The 22,178-nt window shown below is 51.7% G+C and overlaps 1 protein-coding gene across 1 annotated transcript in view; it reads right to left on the bottom strand.

Moving 5' to 3' along the window:
- MVB12B (multivesicular body subunit 12B) overlaps window positions 1-22,178 on the bottom strand; it is a 174,148-nt gene that overhangs the window by 8,873 nt on the left and 143,097 nt on the right. The gene's annotated exons all lie outside the window — the stretch shown is intronic.

Here is a 22,178-nt window from a genome sequence, read left to right as displayed (position 1 = left end):
GCGAGGCGGGAAGGTGCCATGGTGAGCGACGGGAGGGAGCCGCCATCTTGGTCTGCTCTGGGCTTGAGTCTGAGTCCAGTGCGGGGACCAACAGTCAGAGGGTCCTTGCATGTGGCCTACGAGGAGTCCCAGGATGGTGGGGGACCTGAAGTGAAACCACACGAGGAGAGGGAGGAAGCCATCAGGCCTGATGCTCCAGGAAGGCATCATCCTGTCCATTTTTGTTCACCGCCACCTCCTGCCCGGCCCCCTAGGACCTGGTGCCGTGCCTGCACATGGGGAGGTGCAGCCAGATCTGGTCCAGATAAGACTCAAAGGTGAGCGTAATCAGGCCCGCGCATATTCTCAGAGCTGCCTCAGGGTGAGGGCTAGAGGCATGGCTCCTTCCCCTGGTGAGGACGAAAGGGAGGATGAGCGAGCTGACTGAGCAGGGGCCAGGCAGGGGCCGCGTGTTGGGGAGCTAGGGAGAGATTTTGTGTGTTGGGTGGAAAGCTGATCCGTGGGACTGCCGAATCCCCTTCTAATTCCATAACATCCATTTCTACTCTCTTTATCTGGGCAGCCATTCCATATTTTAAAATATCTAGAGATTTGCCAAACATAATTCTTAAAATCAATGGCACATATTTTTCATGTGTTCCGAAAGAGTGTTCATAAATCATCTCCATCCTGGCTTCTCATGGGGGAGCCACGTTTCCTCCTTTCTTTCTTTCTCCCCTAGCTGAAGCCAGTATTTTGTCTTCACTATTCTTTAGCGCTCAGAGACTGTGACAGTCACTCTAGCCTTCAGTCTATCGCTGAGTCTACTCAGAGGGACACGCGCGGGGCAGCTGGTGGGAGAGCTGTGAGCGAAGGGACCCCGCTCTCAGAGAGTATATTTTCATCTCCCAACCTGCCCTCCCAGTCAGCCTGAGATCCCAGGCGGACTCCGCCAGATCGGTCCGTGGTCATAACCCAGAAGCAGGGACAGCGCCTGTCCCTTCTTTGCTGGCACCCAAGCTGGCCTTCCTGGGGCACACGGCAGTCACCTCTCCAGACCCCTCGGCTCCCAGTGTGACATGACCCAGGCCGCCCCCAAACCTTGGAGGTAACAGAACTGCTTCTGAGGCCTAGTTCTACAGAAGAGAGAGGAGGACAGGAAATCCACGTTTGCTGGCTGCATGCTGGGCAGTGAGCATGAACACGCATCGAGTCACTTCAGTCTCAGCACAATCGCTTGCAAGTCATCCTCCAGGAAGCCGAGGCTTAGAGCAGTCAGGTGGCTTGCCGGAGCCAGGAGTCGAGCACAGAGTTGGGGTGGCGGAGGCGCTGCAGGGGTATGGTGGGAGGGCGGGCCTGGGAGGGCAACACCCTGAGCCTCACCTCCAACTCCGCAGGCATGAGTGTGTGGTCCAGCTGGCCGCCCCACCACCGTGAGCCTCAGCTACCCTGTCTGTGAAATGGGGAGAAGACGCTCTCAGGAGGCTGCATGAGGGTGACAGGGACCGCAGTCACAAGAGAGGGTGGCCCCCCGGCTCCGCAAATGGTGGTGTCCACTCGGACCTAAAGCCACGTCCAGGCAGCCTTCCTTTTAGTACCAGGACGCTGTTTTCTTCTTCTTTTTTAAATTTTGTTTTTGGTGGCAGTTTTAACAAAACGCTGATCCACGGCACGGAGCGGCGTACAGATGAGAGCGAGGATGTGCCGCGGGCTCCGTAGTGCAATTAGCATTCTCCTAAACAAACGAGCTTCAACAGAGCTGTAATTAAGCAGGCCTGTAATTAAGTATATACCCTTTATCATAACGATCATGCTTAAAAATGGCATGATGCATGAAGCTCTGTTATTAATGCTGTAATCCCAACCTGAAGTGCGAGCACATAGAAATCAGGGTGTCAGGCCTGTCACCGGAGTGTTTGTAAAATACATTAAAGGAAAAAACCAGGAAACAATGAGCTCATTCAACTGTTCTTTTTACAATCAGGCACTACAAGTCAAGAGGATTGTGGATGCTTACGGAATCTGCAAGGGTTAAACAAATAAAGCTCTCATCTGCTGTATTAACACCGCCCCCGATTTTAAAGGAGGAGAAAGGGGGGGTTCTTTTTTTCCCCAACTGACCCGAATACCTGACTTTGCTGTTCTCGGGGAAGGAGTCCAATTCATGTGCTGTATTTGTTTGGACATAACATCGGTCGCCTGCTTGCACAGACAGCCCTGCTAGGACGCCACGGGAGCTCTGCCTGGCAACGGGATAGGGTTATTACAGTTTCCGTTATCTCTCCTTCATGTGGGAACCATACTTGTACTTGCCAAGGCAGTCCCCTCAGCCATCCCTTGATTCTGCCCCCAGGGCGCACACTTCCAGATTTCCCAGCGCTCGACTCGAACCCACCGGTGACTCATTCCCAAGGGCTCCGGATCCAGGGCCGCCCCACTGCCTGTGGATACCCACAGTTGCTCACCCCTTCCCTCACTGACATCTCAAGGGGGAAATACTCTAATCGATGTATGTATTAATTTCAACATGCTTGATAAAAGGTCTTAAAATCATGTGGCCAAAAAAAAAAAAAGTAATATTAAGAGAAAGACTCCATTTCTGGCATCTCAACTGTCATCTGCTTACAGCTGTCAAGCAGGATTCTGTGAACTGGTCACAGCACCTCAGACGTACTTGCAGAGATGGTAGTGAATGATGTGGCTTTACTGGCAGGTAGTCGTTTTCAGAATAAAGTTAAATACAGCTGGAATGGGGGGAGGCCTTTAACCCTGGCTACTTGCTCGTAAATAATCAGCAACCTGGCTCGCTCTTCTCTCCTTCCCCATGGCTTCAAAGGTCCTTTACAATTTGTGATGGGAAAGATGCCAACACCTCAAGATCTCAAGGCCTTTTCTCAAAACTCATATGCAAACTGAAACACCAAGCCTGTTTTGCCGTCTTGTTGATTTCACTGGGGCTATTCCTTGGAAGACGTGTGGATGCCTCCAAGACTGTCTGCTCAGTGACATTCCAATTGAGTCCACACTAGGCCTACAACTCCCTTCTAGATCCCCTAAGTAATGTGTTTTGTTGGTTATTCAAAAGCCAAAAGAACTACTTATGGGCCACAGTGACCTCCTGAGGCCGATGGCGCCGTGGGGAGGAGGGAGCGGACGCCCGAGTCAGACGCGTGTGAGCCCCGAGCTGGGCTCAGCCACTGGCTGGCTGTGGGGCTTCGGGCAAGCCACTCGGCCTGAGTCAGACCTGCACCTGTCAAAGAAGGAGAACCACGGCCAAGGGGCTGAGTCTGCAGAGGAGAGAGGGCCGAGCATAGCCTGACCGGCAGCAGGCGCTCAGCACGTGGTAGTTACGGGCGATTCGCAGACGCCAAGCAGGCCCTGCTTCTCAGAGGCGTGATTCAGGCCGGGTCCACCTCGGACTCAGGACAAGTGTTTACTCTCTCTATGCCTCTCTTTCCTCAGCTGTAGAAGGAAGGAAAGAACCCTACCTGGATGGCTGTGACGTTTAAAGCCCCTGGTAACCACCTGCTCATTCTCACCATCATCACGAGCTGGGGAGAATGTCCTTCCAAGGAAGCCGACCTTTTTAGTTTTCGAGCTGCTTTTACAACAAAACGTAAATGCAGCCACATTAAATTCTGTAAGCTGTGGGCTGTGAGTCCCCATCCAGAGGCTTCTGGAGGTGTGGAAGCGATGCCTGCCCAGGACTACCTCAGAGGGTTCCCCCCGACCATGGCTCTCCCTGGCATCTGCCATCTCTGGGGTCACAGGTCAAGCTCAACTGTAGGAGCAAGGCCCATGCTGGGCCTAGCCTGCTTAACATCCCCTGGAAAAGAGCCCCAAAAGCAAAGTGAAGCACACTGCCCTTGGGTGTCTGGGGGTTAACTTGCCAGGTTAGTCAGAAACACCATACTCTTCAAAATAAAAGTGACTTTGCCCCACAAATGAATATTCTCTCAGGTTCTATGAGTGGGGAAGCCTCCCCGTCCCCCATACAGAGCACCTGCCAGGAAGTGTCACTTTAGCTATGTGGCCCACTTCATGTCTCCACATCCCCAGTATCCTGGGAGGAAACTGAGGGCCCTGCACTCCCCCGTCCTCCTTCCAGAGCTGCCCCTCGGGGGCCCAGTGGCTGCTGTCTGAGCCGTGGGAGCTGGGAGGGCACGAGTCTGGAGCGGTGGGGCCACGCATGGCTGCCCCACACTGCACAGCCACGAGAAACGCCAGGTCCATGAACAAGAACACCCTCCCTCTGCAGAAATGCTTTCTGAAACTTCATGAATATTTGGTGACTTGGGGTAGACACGTATTGCATTTTGCTCGAGGTAAAGATAAAATCCAACTAAGTGCCACTTTTCCACGTGAGTGAGAAGGCGCCTCAGTTGTAGAGGCATTGCGTGGCAATTGCCATGGGCGCACGCCTGCCGTCCCACAGTGCAGTACACACACAGAAACCCCTACACGAGCTGGAGACTAACAAGAGGGGATCTCTAAAAGCAGAGGGAGAAGCAGACCGAGGGCCAACGAAGGTTTGCTGCTATTAGGAGCGACCACACTCCTCCAGAGCACAGGCGTGGTGTGAACAGCAGCTTAATCCACAGCCAGCCGTGGATGGAGGCCGAGCCTTGACCTAGGACGGCCCGGCCTCCAGCTGCTGAAGGGTCGGAGCTGCTGGCCAAGGGGCAGATACCACCGCCGCCTGCTGGGGGGGTCCGGCCATGCAGGCAGGCAGGCGCGCCTCCCCTTACAGGCTCTCCGTCACCTTCTCAACCAACTCACACACAGGCAGGCCCGACTCAGGATGGTCCCACTTACGAGTTTTCGACTTCATGATGGTGCAAAAGTGATACACATTCAGTGGAAGCCGTACTTCAGATTCTGAATTTTGACCCTTCCCTGAGCTAGCGATGAGCGGTTCGGTCCTTTCTCATGGTGCAGGGCAGCGGCAGCTCACAGGCAGCCAGGGGACCACGAGGGTCAACAGCACATACACGGACGGCCATTCTGTCCCCATCCAGCTGTCCTGGTTTTCACTTTCAGTACAGTATTCAATAGATTACAAAAGATATTCAACACTTAAGCATAAAATAGGCTTTTGTCAGATGATTTTGCCCAACTGTAAGTGGTTCTGAGCACATCTAAGGTGGGCTAGGCTGAGCTAGGATGCTCGGTAGGGTAGGCATAGTAAACGCATTTTCAACTGACTATGGGCTTATTGGGATGTAAACCCATAGTGAGATAAGGAAGACCTGTGTATTTTAAAATTGTATTCAATAAAGGAATACATTTCCTAAACAAACAATTCCAATAGCACAGCTAAGTTCAAGTGCTCCTGAATGCAGAGCCCTGATCCCGGACCCTCCTCAGGGCTAGCCCTGGACGTGGTCTCTGCACAGTGCCTGGGGTTCTCCCAGCCCGTTGCTATGCATGTGCAGACGTGCCTGCATACAGAAGAAATACAGAATTTTGTTTTGTATGTGTCTGTGCCTCTCATAAAAATAGTATCACGGCATATAACTGTTCTACAATGTGTTTTTCAACAACCGTCAGAGAGTTCCTATGTCGGTAGCTGTAGATGTTATGTTGGTCTTTTTAACAGCTGGGCAGAAGTAAGAGTGGAGAGACAACCAATGGGCAGCTGATCAGGAGCCTGGCTGCCATTTTAAGTGGGCTGCAGGTCACCATGAGGTCCCTGGGGAGCCATTGAAGGGTTTTTGAGCTAGAGAGAGACATGGTCATGTTTATGTTTTAGGAATGGCTTCCTGGCTGTGGAGAGAAGCGTGGATTAGAGGGAGTGAGGCTGGAGGCAGGACCACCAGGGAGGAGGGATGCTGGTGGTGGTGTCTAGGACTGTGACAGTAAGAATGGAGAAGAGGGGACAGATCGAGGGGTATTCAGATGCAGAACCAAGAGACTTGGCCACTGGCTGTGGTAGTTTCACTACTTTCCAGGGCGAGGAGACAAGGGTGACCCTGAGATTCTGGCTTAACCATCGGGTGAGTGGAGGCCTGGGAACCTGGGAGACACGTGGGGTAAGCTGGTGGGGTCTCTCTTGGTTCTGTTGGGTTTGAGGGGCTTGTGAGACAACCCGGGGGAGATGCCAGTCAACACGGTTGGGACATGATGAGCAAGATGCAAGACTGGTTGGTAAGGACTGCCTGGATGGGAAATACAGACGTGAGGCGGCCGGGGGGAGGATGTGGGGCGTGCAGCCTGCCAGTGACTGAGGCACGAGAGAAGATAAGTTCTGGGAAGAGCGTGTGGTGAGAAGAGGGCAGGCCCAGCTCAGGGTTCTGAGGAATGTTAACATCTGACGTTCGTGTGTTGCAAGAGAAGTCAGACGAACAACCGGAAGAAGATTCAAACGTGCTCTGTGATGCTGGATGGCCGGAGGTGTTGGTGTGAGCCTGGTTTAATAACTAGATATAGATACAGCAACACAAAGAGGTGTGTGTTTATACACACATGCATTCATATGTGTGTACACAGACATGCACAAATGGACCTATTTTTCTATCTGCTGATGGCCCTGAAGCCGTGAGCACACCTAGTGCCCAGAGTTTTGGGTTCTAGTGTTCTCCTCTGAAAGATTCAGAGGCTCTTTAGAGAAATGGCTGAGGGAGGGGGAGGCAGGGAAGGAACTAGCCTGGGACGTCTTGCTGCACCAGAAAGTAAGACATCCTCAAAGAATCACGGCAACTCAGCAGAAGGACCCAGAAGCCAGCTCAAAGGGGCTCCTGCCGGCTAATATGGAACAATTTGAGTGTCCACATAAATAATGACAACATGAATTAGAACCCCCCAGTCCACACTGACGTGCACAAACCGAGGATGAGGGGAAGCTCATCCTTAAAATAAAACGCCAACTCACACTGAAGGGATGATGGGAGTTATAAAAATCAATGGATAATTTGATGAGGAATGAACTCTTTACATAGTCCCAAAGTATTTCCCACTGATGACATATTAATTGCAAGAGGAAAAACAGTAACTTTACAGTAAGAAAACCCAGCAAGCAGCACCGTAAGCAGGTGATCCCAGCTGGGTCCTGCCAACATCACAAACTTCCAGATAGGACGCACGGAGAAGGATACGGTACCAGCTGACACAGTGACAGAGAAGAGAGCTGGCCTCCAGGCCCATGTGCACGTCAGTTGCAGCTCAGTGTCCTCATCTGAGAGGGAGGGCCTGGGCTGGGTGACTCAGCTGGTGCTGATCTGTGACTTTTCTTTTTTTTTTTTTTTAAAGATTTATTTATTTTAGAGAGGGCATGCGCAAGCATGGGGAGGGGCAGAGGGCAAGAGAGAGAATCTCAACCAGACTCCCTGCTGAGTGTGTAGCCAGATGTGGGGCTCGATCCCAGGACTCTGAGATCATGACCTGAGCCAAAATCAAGAGTTAGATGCTTAACCTATGGAGCCACCCAGGCGTCCCCAATCTGTGACTTTTAAAAACTGCCTTCCGCCCGCTGTTCCTCCCCAAGGAGGTTCTGAGTTACTTGGTCTGACCATGGCCCCAGGCGTTAGTGGCTTTTTACTGCTACCAGGTGATTCTCAGGTGCTACTAAGTTAGAGCAGCCCTGGGCTAGGTGAGGTCTAAAATCTCCCCACTGGACATTCTTCTATCTCAGAATCATCGTATTAAATATGTACTGGTGATCTGAGACCTTTATTAAGCCCCAGAGGGTGTCATTTCCAACCCATTGTAGGTAACCGCTGGTTTCTAGCTGACTTCTCTAGCCCTCGTCCAGATTCTACTCACAAAAGCTTCTGAAAAGCAACAATCACGAAGGGCAATAGTAGGTTCTGGTTAGATGCCTCTCCGTTCTGGAACCAAAGGGCAGGGAGAGAAGGCGTCCCAGGCTTCTGTATGTCTGAAGCCGGCACTGACTGGCCCACCAATCTCTGGAGCACTGCACCAGGCTGTGTCAGTCTGGGGAAGAAGAGTGTGTCAGGCACTCACACACAGTCCAGGTTAAGTCTCCGAACGGCCCTGGGAGGTGTCACCACACCCACCCTGCCGAAGGGCCCTGACGCGCACAAGGGAAGGGACTTGCTGGGGCCACAGAGCTGGTAAATGGCACAGCTGGTGCAGAAAGGGAGATCTTCCAAGTGCACTGCCTTCCCACCATATGAATGGTGAGGTGGGGATGCCTTCCTCCGAGAAAGGAAAAGGTCCTCCACAGACGGCAGCAGAAGAGTCTTATCAAGAAGGGCAGGAAAGGGATGGAAGGTGGGCGGAGGCGGAAGGTGTCCAGGAACCACCCTGCAGCGTCCCTGGCACTCTCAAAGGGGACGCCCCCACGGCCAAAACAAACACACCCACTTCGGGGATCTTGGCTGTTCATTTTCAAATGTCATGATTCCACAACCAGTAAGGAAGCTTTTAATTGTCTAACTGCCCAAGTACTTTGCCAACAGGACGGTAGCATCACCCAAATGGAAAAGCAGAACATCATTCTACATTTAAGATTTGAAAAGAGATCACCTACTGGTTAAAGAAAAACGGTCTGAAACGTAACAGCACAGAGTTCTTCCGACCTTGACTAGTGGGATCGAATTCCCCAGGGCCTGGGCATCGCCCAGTGAAGGAGAGAACCGCAGCTGAGACGGGAGGGGGTGCAGACACCGTGGGAGAGGCTGCCCGGCTCAGGTTTCAGCTTCCCTGAGCTGCTGCATGGTTCCAAGAGACCAGGCGCAGTGACAGACAGGTACAGGCCAAATAAAACGGTACGTCCACGGAAAGCCCGACAGCCACCAAAACGCAGCTTATGCTTACGGAAGATCGCTCTGCTTGTGTGCATTCGAACCAGGTCATAACAATAAAACTTAATTTGAAGAGAAGAAAGAGGCATTTTTATTTTTCTTGCTTTACAGAAAGCTCAAATACTGAACTTCCCAATTCAAAAGTGAATTGCCCTCGTCCCCCTCTCGTAGCTAGACCTGTAACATCCGGTTGAGGTGGGCAGGCTCTGCCGGTCCCCACGGCTGGGCCTGGAACGCCAGGAGACCACGGACTCATGCCTGCAGTTGGGATGGGGCACAAGAGCACACACACCGGACCTCTACAGCCCTGCGTTTCCAAACTGCATCATTTTCCAGAAACTCTGCCCTGGGAAATGGCTTCTCTTGCAAGCAGCGTCTCACCTTTCCCAAAACTCAGCTCTAGTGGACAAGCTCTCTGGACCACGGTGATATGAAGAGAAAGTTCTGAAGCAGAACCAAGGCCTGAAGGGACACCCACCTTGATTTGGAGAAACCAGGGAGGGCGCTCCCTTCCGTCTCACTTGACGCGTCTGCGAAGTACCAGTGCCATAAATTACCCAGATCTCAGATTTAATATTAACCTTTAAAGGGCATGTCACAAAAATGTATTCTCTAAATATTGGTTGTTAGCTCACTTTGTAAGTCAATCGCAGAGAATAGGTGTGAGGCTGCCACCCGTCTCCGACTGCACCTGTCACGGGTGCCTCCTGCCACCTGACAGTAATTCCAACCGAACGCGCAGCCCCACGAACGAACAATTCAGCCATCGACTCGAACCACGGCCTAAGCTCAGCCTCAAGATTTAATAATAGCGCCTGCGAATATTACTCTAATTTCTAGACTGATGAACTTTCAGAAGCAACGCGAGTTGAAATAACCAAGTGCAGGCGTGACAAAGAACTTGGATCGGCGGTTCTTTGAACTATCCGGTATAATAAGCACTTGTTCCTTCCCCACAATGGGCATGTAAGAGAGAAATCTAAATAATAATTGCTGTAATTATCGTGAAAAATATGCAGAGATTAATGGTGATTATGAAAATCTGTATAATTGTTCTCTGAAACCGCCGCTGATCAAGTGGTATCTTGAAACGGCCGCTGCCAGAGAACTTTCAACACCGAACCAACGTGGGCACAGAAATGTGACATTTTGGCTTTCTCCCTGTGAAATATTACCCTGTGTTTGTGAAGTTGGTTTTCATCATTGCCAACACCCTGGCCTGCATCTTAACTCTTCGTACCAGTGCCCTGCAAAGGTTCCGAGACGCCCTTAATGGGATGCGTATGTCATTGTGGTTCAAAGCCCCACGTTCAACTTGTTATTTATTCAAATAATTAATTACTCTTGTATCCATCGAGCAGTTTGTCATGACACATTAATGACTTGATAGACTTCTATGAACTGGTGAACACAGAACAGCAGAGCGTTTTTATCGCCATTTAATTTTAAAACGATCCTGTGTGAAATTATCTAGTCGTGAGTGATGGGAGCATAAAGAACAGACTCAGCAAAGCCCCTTTTGGATCATTGCTTTATTAATGGTAACGTCAGGGAAATGAAAAATGCTAACATTGTCATATTCCGCTGCTGGGCGGAGACGGATGGCTGGGGGACTGGGCGGGGGCTCCCAGGGCTCACTGTCAAGAGCACCAAGGCCCCTCCTGGCGCCGGGCCGGTGGAACCCCAGCCTCATGCACCCACAGGCTCCATGAAACCACCTCCGAGCCCAGTCTCCCTTTCCAGTTTATGGCTCTGGATGTCTATTACTTTGTGTGTGTGGTCTTTTTTTTTTTTTTTTTACTTGAATTTTCCACTAGTGATATAAAGCACCCTCACGAAAACATTTCACTTTATTGCTTTGAACATTAAACGTTATTAATCCAATAGAAAAACGTTAAAGATATTGCTGTCACCTTTAAATGTGAAATGATATTAGGCGCTAAAAAAAACGCTGGGTTAGTAGAAAAGATGTTCCCTTAGTTTTCCTTTCAAGTCTTGAGATAACCGTTTTGGGTTGATGATAAAATAATATTTCTACATGGCTCACAGCACAACATCTGCTTAAAAGACACTTCCTGTTCAGCTATTCTTTTTTTTTTTATATACTGAAAATTGTTTCTCAATTGTTTTAATTACAAACTTGGGAATCTATGCAAACTACTTCCCAGCAATGTGATTCAAAGACAATAGACAGCCATCCCTGAAGAGCCCGGAGCCAGGCAGCGGGCGGAATCGCGGGGGGCTCTCTGACGGCCACATGTGCGGCCCACTGGGGACCCAACAGAAGTGGCAGTCAGGCGTTGTCCCCGCCCTCTGCCGACAGAGAAGAAAGGGTGGATCTCTCTTCCTGCTTCTGTTTCCCGGTCCCAGGGAACAGCGCTACCACCCACCTGGATGTCTAACCCTGGGGTCTGGGACAACAGAGACTTGTTCCCGTCCCTCACACCTGTCATCAGTCCCTTTAGTCCCAAAGAGGGTAATGGTGGTGGTGGCGGCAGCTCACAATTAATTGAACTCCTACTCTGTGCCAGGCCCCGGCCTAGGTGCTTTCTGTGTACGGACGGATTTCTTGGGACCATCTGAGTTACGTATTGTGGTCATTCATTATTGTCATCACACCCCCCACCTCCCAACTGCACAGAGGACACTCTGGCTAAGAGCAGTTAAGCAACCTGCCCAGGAGCTCACGGTCAGAAAGAGGCAGAGGCGGATCCGAACCCAGGGCGCTGCACACAACCTTCCCCACAACACGACGGGGCCTCTGAGTTCCCTCCAGAGAATTCTCTCCACGGCCCTGGACTTGGGGGATCTCCCCCATGGCCCTGACATCAGCTGCTCCACATCACTCTACTCTCCTCCAGAAGGGGATCTGGAAAGGAATGGGGCAAAGCAGCTGCTTCCGCAGTGGATGGAAAGTGCAAGAAAAGCACAGCCTTTGGGGCATATCCTGGCACAACCATCTATCTGGTGTGAGTTGAGATGTGGTGTCAGAGCTCTGAGGATACACAAATCAAAGGACCTGAGAAGCTCCAAGCCAGAAGTCGAGCTTCGTGTCCTATTCTATGGAATGCTTTCCTTTTCCAGGTGGCGACACTGGGGGCTGAGCACCCATGACTTCCACACGGACATTTCCAGCAATGTGGCAGCAAAGTGGGAGCTCAAGCCCTGGTCTCCCGAGACTCCAGGCTGCGTCCACCCAGGACCTGCCTCCTTGTGTGGGAAGCGCTGGTCCCCCAGGGCAGCACAGCCTCAGGGAGGTCTGAGCAGGGCCACAGCAAGCAAATGAGCTAGGTGCCAAGTTTAGAGACCGTGGGGTCACAGATTCACTGGGGAGCCTGCGAGGGGGCCTCTCAAAGAGACAGGAAGGCATTCTCCTGAGCAGCTGAGGCAGGTAGAGGAGACCGTAGATGCCAGGCAGGAAGAATAGTGGTTTCAACGAGGAGCCCCAGATGGAAAGCCCAGGCAGACGACGCAAACTGGAAGAGCCGCTGCTTCTCACCCTGGGCGACACCACTGTGAAGCCAGCCCGTGGAAGGGCAGCTCTGAGCATAGGAACCCTCTCTCTGGAGAGCAGCCACATCCCTGCAGAGGACCAGTGGCAACCCTGCGGGGGAGGTGCCAGTCCAGACAAGTGCGGGAGGTAAGGGGGCACGGGGAAGTCTGGCCCCTGGTAGCGCTTTAGACACAGTGTCTTCAGAGCTGCCCCCACCCCTGCCCGCCCCAGAAGACACAACCTTTCTCTGCAAACCACAGGTCCTCAAACTTCCAAGTGTGTCAGACTGGTCTGGGATGCTCATTAACGATACAAATCCCTAGCCTCGAACCTCCAGACTTTGGCTCAGGAACTCTGGGACAAGGGCACCATGAGAAAGCTCCAGTCTGTGCTTGGAGCCGAAGGGCGCTTCAGTGAGGGTCTCATGGGTACGGTTCCATGAAGTTTTTATCCACAAACAAGACTCTCTGTGACCTATAGGAACTAATCAGGGCAGGGGCAGGCAGGACCGTGGCACCGGTCACAGCTGCCATGTGGCGAAACCTTGGACTTAGTGCTAGACACGGTCACAACCCAGGGAGGCAAATGGGCTCACCCCGTCCCATGGCTGCGAGAGGCCAGGCAGTCATGCTTCCAGTCCAAAGGGAGGCCAGCAGTGTCGAGTTCAGAAGGCTAGGCTCTTGATAACGTAATTTAAGACGAGGTATCAAGAAATACCAGGGCCAGAGCTCAACCAGGTACTCTGTGAAGTAATTATCTATCACTTACTATGAGACCCAACCATGGCTTTCTCTTTGTTTACATCTTTCGTGGACTGAGCCTCTAAAACTCACAAGATGTTAGGAACCCAGAAAGGTTCTTTGTCTCTCTATCTACTGTGAGTTCCCTGAGCACTCAGGGTTTCTATAGCTTCTATATCTTCAACTGTAGGGAAAAAAGGTAACATTCAGGTAGCTAGTGACCATCTTTTCTGGAATCCAGACAGAAGTCTTTCTTTTTTCCTCTCTCTGCACCTAACTCTAATAGATCTCTTCATATCTTGAAGCTAAGGAATATATATATATATATTTTTTTTTTTAGAGAGAAAGACAATCAGGAGAGAGGCAACACAGCAGGGGGAGTGGGAGAGGAAGAAGTAGGCTCCCAGTGGAGGAGCCCGATGCGGGGCTCGATCCCAGGACTCTGGGATCACACCCTGAGCCGAAGGCAGACGCTTAACGACTGAGCCACCCAGGCGCCCCTAAGGAACATATTTCTAACTTGTGCTGGATCCTTGAGTTTCCTTCTTAAACCTTTCTCTGCTTCCTCATGTAATAACTTCCAGCCACTTGAAAATCTGCCCTGAATTTTTCAAAGGGACCCTATGGTCAGAACAAAGTATGACAGGATACATTTCAATGGAACCTAAAAGCTTAAAAAGACACACGTAAGTGATTTCTCCACCACAAGGTTTTCAGAGATGCTGCAGCCGCTGGATGAGCGGCAGGCAGGAATTAGGGGGGCATCATCATGAAACACAAGGCCCGACAGGCAAGCAGAGGCTGCTTCTTGGCCAGAAAAGGGGGAAATATTATGTGAATTTAAAAACCAAAAACCAGAAGGGGAAACAGAAACCCTGCAGGTCTACAAAGCTATAGGCCAGTGTGGACTGAAGGCGTTGGCCCAGTCAAGGAGCAGCTTAGAAATCAGGGAACTGAGACCCTAAGAGTTGAAAGACCCACATGGTGAATACCTGCGATGCCTTGTAACTTCCTTTCGGGACTGCACACCCATTAACTCCTTTATCCTAGTTTCTACTCTGTGCCTGCGAGGCCGACCCTGGTCCAGGGTCGCCATGACGACGTGTGAGCTCAGAGAGGTTTACAGGCTTGCTCAATGCGGCCCAGTGGGCCCATAACAGAACTGGGTGTTGAATATGGGCCTCCTGACTGCGGTGTAATCATTTATGGGGTCAGTGGAAAAACCATTTGAGCAGAGGCCTGGAAGGGACCCCAGATCCCAAAGTCAAAGGCTGCCTCTCCGTGAGACAATGTTTGGGGTTGCCGGTCTGGGGGCCCTGGGGGCTCAGAGCGCCATTAAGAGCCTGCTCAGTCTTCACCAGGAAAGAATTTGCAAATGGTCTTCGACAGGCACACCTTGAAAGCACACCTCTTTTTGGCTTGTTTTTATTGTTTCGTTTTTGGCCGAGAGGGGGGCCAGCCTGCTGATTGGCGGCGCTCTCAGCTTGATGCCGTCCAGGCTGTTGGACAAACACCAGACCGTGACTTCATTTTCACCTAAGGCTGAGAAAACATGAGGCGGCTTTTCAGTGCTGTGCCTGTAAAATCCCACACGGCCAGGAGTAGGGTGCCGCTCCAGCACACTTTTCCCCCCCGGAGAAGGAGATGCGACACTTTCTGTAGCCCCACAATGTCCCCACCCAGGGCTGTCTGAGGTCTGATAAGACATGGAGAAGGCAGAAGGACAGGATGCTGTGTCCTCACCCCTAAGACAGACTCTCCCCCCGGGTACTTGGGGACACAACATTGGTGGTGCCTACTGTTGGTGGAAATCCTGACGGTTACGACATGAAATGATTTGTCATTTTGCTAAAGTACAAACTGCAATTCCACGCGGGGGGCATCTGGCCAGTGAGTCAGCCCGCCAGACAGCCGGCACCTAAATTTCAGCCCAACTGGGCTACTCTCCACTTTTCTCCCGCAAAAGCAGTAACTTTCTTGAAGTGACCATTCCTTATTTTTTTAAAACGGACTCCACCAAGGAGGAAGGGAAGATTGAGAAAGGTGGAAGCAAACGAAGGGGCATGAATGGCGCATGGACAGCTGACGCTGGGCCCCACATGCTGCCCTGGCGGTATGGAAGGAGGGGAGGGGACCTGGGACGGTGCGGCCCGCGGGGACGCTGCCAGGGAAGCGAGCACTAACATGGCTTCAGGTGGCTGGACGGTCCTGACAATCAGTGCTGGTGAACTTGGCCTCTGCTGGAGACAGCAGCCTTCTCAGATGGAGGCCAGGAGGCCTGAACAGAGCTGATCCCCTTCCTCCCTAGTTCTGAAGCTGTCTCCACAGTCAGCCAGGTTCCTGCTAACGTTCCGAACATCCTGAGGCGGGGGGCGGCTGGCTGACGGGGCAAAAATGGGAACCTCGGCCAAGCACACGGACAGCCTGATTAGAAAAACCTTGGGTCTTGGCCCAATTCTTTTCTACATAAACAGAACTCACAGTTAAAATTATTATTAACGGTGATGTAATATATGGAGGAATTTATTTTAGTGACAAAATTTATTTAAATAACTTTATAAATGACGTCAGCTTTTATTTATAGAATCATTAGTTCTAAAGGTTCACCCAAATGTTTCGCTTTTATGTTCCTACATTTCGTGGAGAGAATTATGTGCTAGAGAGCTGTTGCTGAACTTCGGCACTTGGGAATATCTTGGGGAATTAACCTATGAAAACATTTATGGTCTAATTATTGTATTAGGAAGAGACATTCAAGATGACCTATCAACATTTATTATTCTAGAATCACCTAAGACAGCAAAACCATAACATAGTGCATTAGAGGCTCAAAAATGCCCCCACCCTGATTGCTCGGTTGGGTCTTTGTGAGGCTAAACACACGCAGAGGTTAAAAACCGACTGAAGGTACACGGCCAGCCATTGCACACTTGTCCTTACTTGTGTCCTTACTGGGAAATTCCTCTGGCTGTGACCACGACCACCTAGTCCTCAGCCCAGCCTGGGGCCACGGCGACCACCAGTTACAGAGACGAGGGCTCACGGGGTGAAGTGCTGAGAACACCGCCCAGCCAGGGAAGGATTTCCTCCAGAAAAACACAAAGGCCAATGTCGCCCCCATGTTCTACTGAACGAGACTCGGATGTGGATGAAGGAAAGAGGCTGGAGCCGCATGCTGCGTGGTGGTGAAGTGAGCCGGGAGAATATTTAAGAGGACAAAGTGGAGACAGCTGCAAGAGCTTTTGTGGTTAAGGGGACCAAGGGGCAGAGCAAACACATTTTAACAGCCAGACTCCTCCTTTCACACATGTGTAAAACCTTTGGAATTTCACTGGAAAACTTAATTCCAGAAGTAATCTTTGAAGTTTGAAAATAAAAGCAGAAAGGCTATTTTTCAGTACAGAAAGATGGTTTCAAACTTGAAAGGACCAAAGGAAGGTGCTAATGGGCGGCAAGTCGTAGCGGCTCCAGGGGATGGGCTCTGTGTTGGTGTCTAGAAGCTCTCCTCTGCGTTACCGTGGGTTTCTCTCAGATCGTCCCTAACGGGACCTGAGATGTTCGTTTTCTCTCACTCTGTCCTGTCAGGGCCTGGTGGGCCTTCATCCCAGGCCTGGATGGTACCGGGGTTAATACTGATGATCCAGAGAGAAGGGGAGGCTGTGTGTGTGTGTGTGTGTGTGTGTGTGTGCGCGCGCGCGCATGCATGTAGAAAGAAACCACATGAGCCTCGTAGCTGAGTAGACACCAAGCCTGTGTGACTGACTACCTCTTCCATGAAGCACCAGGGGGCACAGAGGGCTGGCGCGGTTGAAAACAGGGTTCCTTCACAGCCCATGTGAGCAGAGAGGAAACGGTCACTGAAATGCCCAACCTTTGAGTTAAAAATAAAACTCCGAACTTGAGAAGGTTGCGTGGGCGAACGGTGACTCTACCACCCTCTGAGCCCTGAGTCCCTGACCTGCCCTCGCCAGGCCCCTGGCCCGCCCCCGCTCAGCTGGCTTCCCTCATTCATCATGGGCAGGGCTGCCGCAGGCCTGTTGTTCGAGGACAGCTCACGGGCAGGTGACCTTTTCATGGGGTTTGTGTACATGGCACCAGCCCCAGCAAAACTGTGTTGAAGAAACAGGGATCTTACCCTCGTGGATCTCACAGCTGATAAGAAAAGACCCAGTACAAGTGCCTTAATTGGTCTTTCCTATCATCCCCTGCTTAACAGAGACTGACCTGAAGCTCAAAGGCAGTGAGGGGCTAGTCTTAAGGGTAGAGCTGCTACCTGGGTCCAGGGCTTTCAAATGAAGCCACCTGGTCCTGTAGTCACCATCCCGCACCCCATTACAGGCCACTTGTCCCGGAGAAAGAACTAGAAGTTGCTAAGCATTCCACAGCTCTTTTCTTTTGGGCGCTAGTTAGCAATTACCCTTGAACGTTGCCTCTTGTCCTCCCTCCTAAGAGATTCCAATTATTCTTCCAACCATTTCAGACAAACCAGTTACCAAACCCAAATTACACCCTCTCCCAAACACACACGTCAGAGAGCAAAGGCACAGGCAAACGGGCTCACACAACTCTTCCCTTCCTCTGCCGGTGGAACACTTCCTACCTATTAATCCAGCACAGAGAGGCTTTCCCGCAATATTCAGAATAGGACCAGTGCCCATAAACAAGCTGGAGGCCCCATGGGATCTGTTATGCTGGCTGCCCCCAAGTCCCCAGACAGACCGTGCCTCACTGGGGAACAATTCCCTGGCTCCCAACTCCGAGGACCACTAGGCCTACCTGCACCTGAAGCTGTGGGCTGGCCTTATAGATAGAGGGAGAGCGCCTGAGGCCAAAGGTGGGGCCTGTGCCTTTTATGGTCCCAGATAGAGCAGAGTGACTGGCAGGAGGCAAGGCCTCAGGGTTGCATACAGGGCCCACAGCCAACACTGGGAACTATGCGGGTCTGTACATCGACACCGGGAACTGTGCGGGTCTGTACATCCACACTGGGAACTGTGCGGGTCTGTACATCCACACCAGGAACTGTGCAGGTCTGTACATCCACACCGGGAACTATGCGGGTCTGTTTTCGCACTGCAAATTCTACCTGGAAGCCCTGGTTGTGTGTATGTGCACATGCCCGCACGTGTGTATGCACGGCCAGACGGGTGTGTGTGCATCTGCACGTGTGTGCACACACCTGCAAGCGGGCACGCACATGAAATGAAGATCCTCCAGGGCGCTTGGTAAAGACTTTCCTTCTTTCATCTGCCAGAGCAAAAGAAGGTGCCTCCGCTGGTCACTGACACCTCAAAAGTCTGAATGAGGCTTGCACAAGTGGACCCCTTGCCTTCCACACGTACAGGGCACTGCTGGGAAAGGAGTTTTCCACAACCAGTAAGGGGGACCGAGGAATGAAACTGTGACTTTCATGACCGCCCAGCTCATGACATTCCAGGTGTCCTCAATCAACCAGCCCTCGTGGAATTTACACAGAGACTCTGCCAACAGCGGGATCAATCACACGGATCGCCTAATCTGCTCTTTATACCCCGCCTGGCTTTTCATTGCTTACCTGCGCCCAGAGGCTATGAGTTCTGGGCCATCTTTAAAGCTAAATCAGAAAGATAAATAAACGCTTTCAAAGGATATGTGTCCTGGGCACCCAGCCCAGGCCCTTGCGTATTCTCTCTTCCCACCTCTGGAAGGCAGGGGACAAGGGCAGTCCCACCGCTGAGCTCCCTGCGGCCCCTCCGCCTCCCTGCTTCCTGCCCCCTGCCCTGGGCTCCTGCTGCTAGTGGGCCTGACTGAATCCACTCCTCTCCATGGAGCCGTGCTATGGTCTGGTCTCCTCTGTGCACAGAGGGCCGCTTGGTGCGGCTCTCAGGACCCTCCCCTCAATGAGTGCCCACGACCTGTCCCGACTGCTCCTCCACCCACAGGTGCCCCAGGCCCCTCTCCCTACTTCCCTGGCCCACTCTGCAGCATGAACACCTCCTGTGGGCCGGGCGTCTCGCAAGCTCTAGCTCACAGCATCTTCAGTGTGCTCTCGGAGGGAGGTTTGCACACTTCCATTTGTTTCTACAACGGAGGAAACAGAGCGTGGAGGTTAAGAGTAGGTGCAGGGCCAACCTGCCTCAGCAGGCGACTGTGCTAAGTGCACCAGGTTGTCTGTGCCTTTGTTTCCGGGGCTGTGGGCTGGGATTAAGGACACCTCCACCTCTCAGGGCTGTCAGGGTGGAGGAGACAGTTTGTGTAAGGCACTCAAAACAGGGGCTGACGCTATAAATGCTGGATAAGCGCTATTATCATCATTCACTTCCCAAAAGTGAAAGAAAATGACCAATGTCCATTCTGGAAACCCTCCGTCACAGTGCCCTCCCCCCAACCCTATAAAAATCAGTTTCCTGTAAATAATCCTCACACGGGGGAGGAAGCAGGGCGGGCAGGGAGGGTGCCCCCGAATCCACAAGGCTGCCGTGACATGACAAATAAGCTACAGGCTGACAGTGTCTCCAAGACATATTGGAGTTTACTTTGTCGTTTGGGCTTGCCATCTGTGCCACCCCAGAGGGGGCTGGCTTCCCAGGCTGCTCTGGGAGCAAGCGGGAGAGTCCACCAGTCCCTGGACAGATACGCGAGCTCAGGCCATCGGTTAGGCTGCCTAAGGAGAGGAAACGGAATTTGCCCACTGCCTTCCTGGGAGCCAGGCCTCCCTTCCCAGGGAGGGCCTGGGTCTGTGCCCCGCACAGCGCAGGTAACCAGCAGCGCTCAGCACCTAATGAGCCTTCCTGCCTGTGAGGCTCTGCAGCGGCCGCTGCTACGTCCCAGGCACAGGCTGTTGGCCAGAGGGGAGACCGGACGGTGAAATGAACTTGACTGCAGAGCCCTCCGTCAACATCAGGAGGCTGGGGGTGCAAACCTGATGAGGCCAAGCACCTCCCTCGTGGAGCACGCTGTCTAGGAAACAAGGAAACGTAAAGCTAAGAGCAGACTATGAAAGGCTAAGATGGAATTCTGTGGAAACCACAGGAAAAGTACTGTTGAGATTTACTGTGTGACCTTGGGGAACTCACTTACCTCTCTGAGCCTCCTTTATAAAATGGGGATAACAGTAATACCACACGCTTCCCAGGGTGGTTGTATAGATTAAGTAAGTTTACACACGAAGGTGACTTAGTTCAACAAAGACTATTATTCCCGAAAGCAGACAGACACTCCTATCACTTGCTCCTCCAAGGCAAGGCTGGTCAGGAGAGGACAGAAGCCAGTCCTTGTCACTGCAAGTAATGACACCGCAGCCATCCCAGCCTGAGTACAGCTGCCCCTGGGACTCAGGCTCCTGGGCCTAGGCCAGCCCTTCCAGGTTCAGAAATACTCCCCAGTCTCTGGGCAGGAAAGGTAGGAAGTGGCTAAATTTGCCCAAATTATAGGTTGTCCTTACTTTTAACCATGAAGAATGACTCTGTGTCTTCCTCTGGAAATGAGCCTTAGCAAGGAGGTGCTGTGGGCATATTCACTCTCATCCGAAACCACACTAATGACAGGAAACCAGGGAGGCCGTGCTGTCTGTCAGGCAGACAGCCCGAGAGAGAGCACCTGCCGATCTCTGGGGCCCAGGATCACCCTGGGGATGCCAGTACTGTATGTGTCTATGGCCGCTGGGCCTTCTCCAATGACCCACCTCAACACGCTGAAAAGCAACAAATTGATCCCTACGATTTGTACTGCACGCTTCTGGTGGGAGGTCACAGCAAACCGGTGTGTGGGGGGCCCGCGTTTTCTGAATCCCCAACCACTGTCCCCAGGCTCTCTGCTGGCACTGTGCACGCTACCAACCAGACTTGGCCCTGTGCTAGAGCACAGGAGGCGCTCAGTTCCTGCTCACTGAATGTCCTGTTGAACCTCACAGTCCCGGGTGCAGGAGGAGCGGGGAGCCCTGCCCCAGACGGGAGGACAGCAAGCCTGGGTGAGGGCACCTGCTAGTGACAGGGATGGTGCCTGGGCCTGGAAGGCAGGCATCTCCAACGCCCCTGCTGCCTCTTCTACACGTGCTGCCTGGTGTTCTGGGCGTGTCGCTGGAGAATCACCAGAGAATGCGGGAAAGCTTTCAAAAAGCGCTTCTAATGATCCACATTTTGGGGTAAGGCTCTTGAAGTTCTTTTTTTTTTTTTTTTTTAATGAATTACTTGCTGTTTCATGATGAACTCGTAAAAACAGAACAGTCTAGTAGCAGTGATCAATCCCTTTATAACAAGGTGACTAGGGGGCCAAGAAAGACTCAGCAGGCCCGGACTTGGTCCCATTCTGAAAGCAGAGTTCCTGCCTACCAGCAGTGGATGTGCGGTGGCTGGAGCCACCCGTGGAAGGCACCAGAGGAGTGCAGGAGTCACCAGGGACGGCTTCCAGGAAAAGCAGGACTGCAGGGTAGGCTGGAGGCTGGTAGGGATGTGGATGGGGAACAGGAAGGCTCTCGGGGGCGAGAGGAAAACCAAGCAAAGGCCTATGTGGGCAGCACCCTTAAGAGGAGCCTCACCTGGCCAGAGTAGAGGGAGGAGTGACAGAGCTCACAGCCGAGCACCTGACAGCCAAGTGGGACAAGAACCTTCTAGAACTTAAGGCCCCAAACACAAATGGAACAAAAGGGGGGGGGAGTTTTATTTTGATGACAGGTAAAATACACAGTCATAAACCTTCACGGTCTGAACTGAAACATACAAAATAAAACGACTAAAAATGATGAGGACATCAGAAGAAATTTACAAAAACAGTAAGCAGGATGGATGGAGATATGAATACGGATATAGCCATCCATCCTACCTGATCAAAGAACAGTCGTGTATCTCAAACACGGTGCCTTACAGAAAGAAGACGTAATTTCAAGTGTCCACTGAACACTTACTGAAATGGGTAATACATTAGATGACAAACTCCGTAGGTTTGAAAAAATAAAACATTAGAGACCATATTCTCTGACCAGTGTGCAATAAAGTTAGAAACAAGTTACAATCTCAGTCCCTCAGAGAAGGTACTTGAGTCAGAGAGGCAATCAGAACTAAAATTGTGTATTTATAAATGGGATGACGATATATCACACTTCCACCAAAGCAATGCACAGACACACTTCTGTAGCTTTGAATACTTTTCTTAAAAGTCATAAACAAAACAGGGGCACCTTGGCTCAGTTGGTTAAGCATCTGACTCTTGGTTTCCACTCAGGTC

Source organism: Ailuropoda melanoleuca, chromosome 7, assembly GCF_002007445.2.
Source record: "Ailuropoda melanoleuca isolate Jingjing chromosome 7, ASM200744v2, whole genome shotgun sequence".
Classification (NCBI taxonomy): Eukaryota; Metazoa; Chordata; class Mammalia; order Carnivora; family Ursidae; genus Ailuropoda; species Ailuropoda melanoleuca.
This window is presented reverse-complemented; position numbering and strand designations above follow the sequence as displayed.